This window comes from Salmo salar, unplaced genomic scaffold (genome assembly GCF_905237065.1).
Source record: "Salmo salar unplaced genomic scaffold, Ssal_v3.1, whole genome shotgun sequence".
NCBI classification, from domain to species: domain Eukaryota; kingdom Metazoa; phylum Chordata; class Actinopteri; order Salmoniformes; family Salmonidae; genus Salmo; species Salmo salar.
In genome coordinates this window covers 12,801-22,500 of record NW_025547565.1, presented here as the reverse complement: position 1 = coordinate 22,500, position 9,700 = coordinate 12,801, and positions in this window count along the sequence as shown.

Here is a 9,700-nt window from a genome sequence, read left to right as displayed (position 1 = left end):
CTGTACCAGGGTCATACTGTATCATGATAACATAAAGACCAGTGATCTGGTCACACTGTACCAGGGACATACTGTATCACGATAATATAAAGACCAGTGATCTGGTCACACTGTACCAGGGACATACTGTATCATGATAACATAAAGACCAGTGATCTGGTCACACTGTACCAGGGTCATACTGTACCAGGGACATACTGTATCATGATAACATAAAGACCAGTGATCTGGTCACACTGTACCAGGGACATACTGTATCATGATAACATAAAGACCAGTGATCTGGTCACACTGTACCAGGGACATACTGTATCATGATAACAAAGACCAGGGATCTGGTCACACTGTACCAGGGTCATACTGTACCAGGGACATACTGTATCATGATAACATAAAGACCAGTGATCTGGTCACACTGTACCAGGGACATACTGTACCAGGGACATACTGTATCATGATAACATAAAGACCAGTGATCTGGTCACACTGTACCAGGGACATACTGTATCATGATAACAAAGACCAGGGATCTGGTCACACTGTACCAGGGTCATACTGTACCAGGGACATACTGTATCATGATAACATAAAGACCAGTGATCTGGTCACACTGTACCAGGGACATACTGTATCATGATAACATAAAGACCAGGGATCTGGTCACACTGTACCAGGGACATACTGTATCATGATAACAAAGACCAGGGATCTGGTCACACTGTACCAGGGTCATACTGTATCATGATAACATAAAGACCAGTGATCTGGTCACACTGTACCAGGGACATACTGTATCATGATAACATAAAGACCAGTGATCTGGTCACACTGTACCAGGGACATACTGTATCATGATAACATAAAGACCAGTGATCTGGTCACACTGTACCAGGGACATACTGTACCAGGGACATACTGTATCATGATAACATAAAGACCAGTGATCTGGTCACACTGTACCAGGGACATACTGTATCATGATAACAAAGACCAGGGATCTGGTCACACTGTACCAGGGACATACTGTATCATGATAATATAAAGACCAGTGATCTGGTCACACTGTACCAGGGTCATACTGTACCAGGGACATACTGTATCATGATAACATAAAGACCAGTGATCTGGTCACACTGTACCAGGGTCATACTGTACCAGGGACATACTGTATCATGATAACATAAAGACCAGTGATCTGGTCACACTGTACCAGGGACATACTGTATCATGATAACATAAAGACCAGTGATCTGGTCACACTGTACCAGGGACATACTGTATCATGATAACATAAAGACCAGGGATCTGGTCACACTGTACCAGGGTCATACTGTATCATGATAACATAAAGACCAGTGATCTGGTCACACTGTACCAGGGACATACTGTATCATGATAACATAAAGACCAGTGATCTGGTCACACTGTACCAGGGTCATACTGTACCAGGGACATACTGTATCATGATAACATAAAGACCAGTGATCTGGTCACACTGTACTAGGGACATACTGTATCATGATAACAAAGACCAGGGATCTGGTCACACTGTACCAGGGACATACTGTATCATGATAATATAAAGACCAGTGATCTGGTCACACTGTACCAGGGACATACTGTACCAGGGTCATACTGTACCATGATAATATAAAGACCAGTGATCTGGTCACACTGTACCAGGGACATACTCTACCAGGGTCATACTGTACCATGATAATATAAAGACCAGTGATCTGGTCACACTGTACTAGGAACATACTGTATCATGATAACATAAAGACCAGGGATCTGGTCACACTGTACCAGGGACATACTGTACCAGGGACATACTGTATCATGATAACATAAAGACCAGTGATCTGGTCATACTGTACCAGGGACATACTGTATCATGATAACATAAAGACCAGTGATCTGGTCATACTGTACCAGGGACATACTGTATCATGATAACAAAGACCAGGGATCTGGTCACACTGTACCAGGGACATACTGTATCATGATAATATAAAGACCAGTGATCTGGTCACACTGTACCAGGGACATACTGTACCAGGGTCATACTGTACCATGATAATATAAAGACCAGTGATCTGGTCACACTGTACCAGGGACATACTGTACCAGGGTCATACTGTACCATGATAACATAAAGACCAGTGATCTGGTCACACTGTACCAGGGACATACTGTATCATGATAACATAAAGACCAGTGATCTGGTCACACTGTACCAGGGACATACTGTATCATGATAACATAAAGACCAGTGATCTGGTCATACTGTACCAGGGACATACTGTATCATGATAACATAAAGACCAGTGATCTGGTCACACTGTACCAGGGACATACTGTATCATGATAACATAAAGACCAGTGATCTGGTCACACTGTACCAGGGACATACTGTATCATGATAACATAAAGACCAGTGATCTGGTCATACTGTACCAGGGACATACTGTATCATGATAACATAAAGACCAGTGATCTGGTCACACTGTACCAGGGACATACTGTATCATGATAACATAAAGACCAGTGATCTGGTCACACTGTACCAGGGACATACTGTATCATGATAACATAAAGACCAGTGATCTGGTCACACTGTACCAGGGACATACTGTACCAGGGTCATACTGTACCATGATAATATAAAGACCAGTGATCTGGTCACACTGTACCAGGGACATACTGTATCATGATAACATAAAGACCAGTGATCTGGTCACACTGTACCAGGGACATACTGTATCATGATAACATAAAGACCAGTGATCTGGTCATACTGTACCAGGGACATACTGTATCATGATAACATAAAGACCAGTGATCTGGTCACACTGTACCAGGGACATACTGTATCATGATAACATAAAGACCAGTGATCTGGTCACACTGTACCAGGGACATACTGTATCATGATAACATAAAGACCAGTGATCTGGTCATACTGTACCAGGGACATACTGTATCATGATAACATAAAGACCAGTGATCTGGTCACACTGTACCAGGGACATACTGTATCATGATAACATAAAGACCAGGGATCTGGTCACACTGTACCAGGGACATACTGTATCATGATAACATAAAGACCAGTGATCTGGTCACACTGTACCAGGGACATACTGTATCATGATAACAAAGACCAGTGATCTGGTCACACTGTACTAGGGACATACTGTACTAGGGACATACTGTATCATGATAATATAAAGACCAGTGATCTGGTCACACTGTACTAGGGACATACTGTACCAGGGACATACTGTATCATGATAATATAAAGACCAGTGATCTGGTCACACTGTACCAGGGACATACTGTATCATGATAACATAAAGACCAGTGATCTGGTCATACTGTACCAGGGACATACTGTATCATGATAACATAAAGACCAGTGATCTGGTCACACTGTACCAGGGACATACTGTATCATGATAACATAAAGACCAGTGATCTGGTCACACTGTACCAGGGACATACTGTACCAGGGACATACTGTATCATGATAACATAAAGACCAGTGATCTGGTCACACTGTACCAGGGACATACTGTATCATGATAACATAAAGACCAGTGATCTGGTCACACTGTACCAGGGACATACTGTATCATGATAACATAAAGACCAGTGATCTGGTCATACTGTACCAGGGACATACTGTATCATGATAACATAAAGACCAGTGATCTGGTCACACTGTACCAGGGACATACTGTATCATGATAACATAAAGACCAGGGATCTGGTCACACTGTACCAGGGACATACTGTACCAGGGACATACTGTATCATGATAATATAAAGACCAGTGATCTGGTCACACTGTACCAGGGACATACTGTATCATGATAATATAAAGACCAGTGATCTGGTCACACTGTACTAGGGACATACTGTATCATGATAACATAAAGACCAGTGATCTGGTCACACTGTACCAGGGTCATACTGTACCAGGGACATACTGTATCATGATAATATAAAGACCAGTGATCTGGTCACACTGTACTAGGGACATACTGTACCAGGGACATACTGTATCATGATAACATAAAGACCAGTGATCTGGTCACACTGTACTAGGGACATACTGTATCATGATAACATAAAGACCAGTGATCTGGTCACACTGTACCAGGGACATACTGTATCATGATAACATAAAGACCAGTGATCTGGTCACACTGTACCAGGGTCATACTGTACCAGGGACATACTGTATCATGATAACATAAAGACCAGTGATCTGGTCACACTGTACCAGGGACATACTGTACCAGGGACATACTGTATCATGATAACATAAAGACCAGTGATCTGGTCACACTGTACCAGGGACATACTGTATCATGATAACAAAGACCAGGGATCTGGTCACACTGTACTAGGGACATACTGTATCATGATAACATAAAGACCAGGGATCTGGTCACACTGTACCAGGGACATACTGTATCATGATAACATAAAGACCAGTGATCTGGTCACACTGTACCAGGGACATACTGTATCATGATAACATAAAGACCAGGGATCTGGTCACACTGTACCAGGGACATACTGTACCAGGGTCATACTGTATCATGATAACATAAAGACCAGTGATCTGGTCACACTGTACCAGGGACATACTGTATCATGATAACATAAAGACCAGTGATCTGGTCACACTGTACCAGGGTCATACTGTACCAGGGACATACTGTATCATGATAACATAAAGACCAGTGATCTGGTCACACTGTACCAGGGTCATACTGTACCAGGGACATACTGTATCATGATAACATAAAGACCAGTGATCTGGTCACACTGTACCAGGGTCATACTGTACCAGGGACATACTGTATCATGATAATATAAAGACCAGTGATCTGGTCACACTGTACCAGGGACATACTGTATCATGATAACATAAAGACCAGTGATCTGGTCACACTGTACCAGGGACATACTGTATCATGATAACATAAAGACCAGTGATCTGGTCACACTGTACCAGGGTCATACTGTACCAGGGACATACTGTATCATGATAACATAAAGACCAGGGATCTGGTCACACTGTACCAGGGACATACTGTATCATGATAACATAAAGACCAGGGATCTGGTCACACTGTACCAGGGTCATACTGTACCAGGGACATACTGTATCATGATAATATAAAGACCAGTGATCTGGTCACACTGTACCAGGGACATACTGTATCATGATAACATAAAGACCAGTGATCTGGTCACACTGTACCAGGGTCATACTGTATCATGATAACATAAAGACCAGTGATCTGGTCACACTGTACCAGGGACATACTGTATCATGATAACATAAAGACCAGTGATCTGGTCACACTGTACCAGGGACATACTGTATCATGATAACATAAAGACCAGTGATCTGGTCACACTGTACCAGGGACATACTGTATCATGATAACATAAAGACCAGTGATCTGGTCACAGTTTAAATGCAAACAGGCAAGGTTTTATTTGGCTAGTTTAGTGTTTAATCATGAGGCCTGCAGCGAAGTGTCAAGACGCATTAAGGTGCCATGAAATCTCTGCTTAGTCACGATGATGCACAACAGGAGAATCACTTTGGCTTGTTGGTTAACAGGTCTCAAGAGCCTGAGGAACAACAAATAATCACCTAATTAAAAAACAACAGTTAGCACTGAGAATTGTCTTGTAATATGTTCACTATCACTGTTGACTGACATTTCCTCTAGATTGAAAGCCCAAATAGTGAGACTTTCATGCCAGTCAGGGCCCACTTCCTTATTCCAATTCCTGGAGTGTTTTTAGAAGAGGCAGTGCTGGATATAACGCCATGGCAACACTGGAGACTCATTGTGTTGTTTCTCTTTAGTGTCTCTGTAGTGAGAAGCCAGTGAGGTTGTTGAGAGAGAGGCTTAGCCCAGGGAGCTGTTGTAGCTCCGACCCCCACAGAGTGGAAATGACCTTTGACCTGCAGTCAGCAGGAGTCAAGGCCTTATTGTGAGCCACACTCTCTCCCACAGTTCACCATGAGTAGATCATTGTTTTAGCAGTTTAATCCTATCCAAACAGCCCAGTTTGAAAACCCTTCACCCAGACTGCATTCCAAATTACACCCTATTCCCTATGTAGTGCATTACTTATTACCAGGGCCCATAGGGCTCTCAGAAGTAGTGCACTATATAGGAAATAGGGTGCCATTTTGGACGCATACTTAGTGGATGAAGTCCCAGAGTAAGTGGACTTGGAGAGGGTAGCTAAGAGAGAGGGAAGAAATAAGTAAAAAGACTAAACCTGGCCTTGCCAAGACAAGGTCACTGCTCAGCTAGTGTCTGGAGCACACAGAGTAGCCTGACACACACACTCTCAAGTAAGTGTGTGTGTGTGTGTGTGTCTGTGTGTCTGTGAGTGAGAGAGAGCCCTTACTTAGCCTCTGTCTGGCTAATCTTGTCTGTCTGCAGCCGCTGACATTCACAACTGCTTCTGGAAATGAGACGTGAATAATTAATTGTACCGTCTCAAAGCCTCTTTATACTGTGGAGCACCGACTCTGTTGAGGTGATTGTACAACATTGAGGTAATTGAGCTATCCTACCCTGTATGTGTAATACACTTGTTGTTTCCCTTTTGTTGGCCTGGTCAGAAAGACATTTCTACCATACGTTTAACTCCTTGTTATTCAGACCACTATCACCCTACAGGCAAGCAGACTCTATTCATCTCTGGGGTGTATTAGACTGTGTACCACTTCTCACCAGCCCTGGAGGGGTCGCTAGGAACGTGTTTCCACAAGCCTGGTGGGCCAGTAGAACAGCCTCGTAGTCCCAGGTCAGGCAGCTTAAACAGGCCTGGTGTTTAGAAGCAGAGCAGCATTGATCAGGGCCTGGGGCGTTTCATTAAACAGGCCTGGTGTTTAGATGCAGAGCAGCATTGATCAGGGCCTGGGGCGTTTCATTAAACAGACCTGGTGTTTAGAAGCAGAGCAGCATTGATCAGGGCCTGGGGCGTTTCATTAAACAGACCTGGTGTTTAGAAGCAGAGCAGCATTGATCAGGGCCTGGGGCGTTTCATTAAACAGGCCTGGTGTTTAGATGCAGAGCAGCATTGATCAGGGCCTGGGGCGTTTCATTAAACAGACCTGGTGTTTAGAAGCAGAGCAGCATTGATCAGGGCCTGGGGCGTTTCATTAAACAGACCTGGTGTTTAGATGCAGAGCAGCATTGATCAGGGCCTGGGGCGTTTCATTAAACAGGCCTGGTGTTTAGATGCAGAGCAGCATTGATCAGGGCCTGGGGCGTTTCATTAAACAGACCTGGTGTTTAGATACAGAGCAGCATTGATCGGGGCCTGGGGCGTTTCATTAAACAGACCTGGTGTTTAGATACAGAGCAGCATTGATCAGGGCCTGGGGCGTTTCATTAAACAGACCTGGTGTTTAGATACAGAGCAGCATTGATCAGGGCCTGGGGCGTTTCATTAAACAGGCCTGGTGTTTAGATACAGAGCAGCATTGATCAGGGCCTGGGGCGTTTCATTAAACCTTGACCTCACATGACTCTGGAAACGAGCTGCTGGAGGACTGCTGACAAGGAGAGGAGACACACACATTCTCTATCACTCAGTAACTCCAGGTATACCTCAGGGTAATTGGCGCACTTCAAGGCAGCTGTGGAAGCTGTATTCTGGTCACTCCTCCCCCTGAAGACATGCTTGATGCTAAACCTATTTTTCACATCTTCTAGCGTGCGCTGGTTTGTAATGATGCATGCTTGTCTATTGGAGTCATAAAGACACATTATGTACTAGGACATGGTGATGATTTACTATGTTCTACCTCAGACATTATGTACTAGGACATGGTGATTTACTATGTTCTACCTCAGACATTATGTACTAGGACATGGTGGTGATTTACTATGTTCTACCTCAGACATTATGTACTAGGACATGGTGGTGATTTACTATGTTCTACCTCAGACATTATGTACTAGGACATGGTGTGATTTACTATGTTCTACCTCAGACATTATGTACTAGGACATGGTGATTTACTATGTTCTACCTCAGACATTATGTACTAGGACATGGTGATTTACTATGTTCTACCTCAGACATTATGTACTAGGACATGGTGTGATTTACTATGTTCTACCTCAGACATTATGTACTAGGACATGGTGGTGATTTACTATGTTCTACCTCAGACATTATGTACTAGGACATGGTGATTTTACTATGTTCTACCTCAGACATTATGTACTAGGACATGGTGGTGATTTACTATGTTCTACCTCAGACATTATGTACTAGGACATGGTGGTGATTTACTATGTTCTACCTCAGACATTATGTACTAGGACATGGTGATATTTACTATGTTCTACCTCAGACATTATGTACTAGGACATGGTGGTGATTTACTATGTTCTACCTCAGACATTATGTACTAGGACATGGTGGTGATTTACTATGTTCTACCTCAGACATTATGTACTAGGACATGGTGATGTTTACTATGTTCTACCTCAGACATTATGTACTAGGACATGGTGGTGATTTACTATGTTCTACCTCAGACATTATGTACTAGGACATGGTGGTGATTTACTATGTTCTACCTCAGACATTATGTACTAGGACATGGTGGTGATTTACTATGTTCTACCTCAGACATTATGTACTAGGACATGGTGGTGATTTACTATGTTCTACCTCAGACATTATGTACTAGGACATGGTGGTGATTTACTATGTTCTACCTCAGACATTATGTACTAGGACATGGTGGTGATTTACTATGTTCTACCTCAGACATTATGTACTAGGACATGGTGATGATTTACTATGTTCTACCTCAGACATTATGTACTAGGACATGGTGGTGATTTACTATGTTCTACCTCAGACATTATGTACTAGGACATGGTGATTTACTATGTTCTACCTCAGACATTATGTACTAGGACATGGTGGTGATTTACTATGTTCTACCTCAGACATTATGTACTAGGACATGGTGATTTACTATGTTCTACCTCAGACATTATGTACTAGGACATGGTGGTGATTTACTATGTTCTACCTCAGACATTATGTACTAGGACATGGTGATGATTTACTATGTTCTACCTCAGACATTATGTACTAGGACATGGTGGTGATTTACTATGTTCTACCTCAGACATTATGTACTAGGACATGGTGATTTACTATGTTCTACCTCAGACATTATGTACTAGGACATGGTGATTTCCTATGTTCTACCTCAGACATTATGTACTAGGACATGGTGATTTACTATGTTCTACCTCAGACATTATGTACTAGGACATGGTGGTGATTTACTATGTTCTACCTCAGACATTATGTACTAGGACATGGTGGTGATTTACTATGTTCTACCTCAGACATTATGTACTAGGACATGGTGTGATTTACTATGTTCTACCTCAGACATTATGTACTAGGACATGGTGGTGATTTACTATGTTCTACCTCAGACATTATGTACTAGGACATGGTGATTTACTATGTTCTACCTCAGACATTATGTACTAGGACATGGTGGTGATTTACTATGTTCTACCTCAGACATTATGTACTAGGACATGGTGATTTCCTATGTTCTACCTCAGACATTATGTACTAGGACATGGTGATTTACTATGTTCTA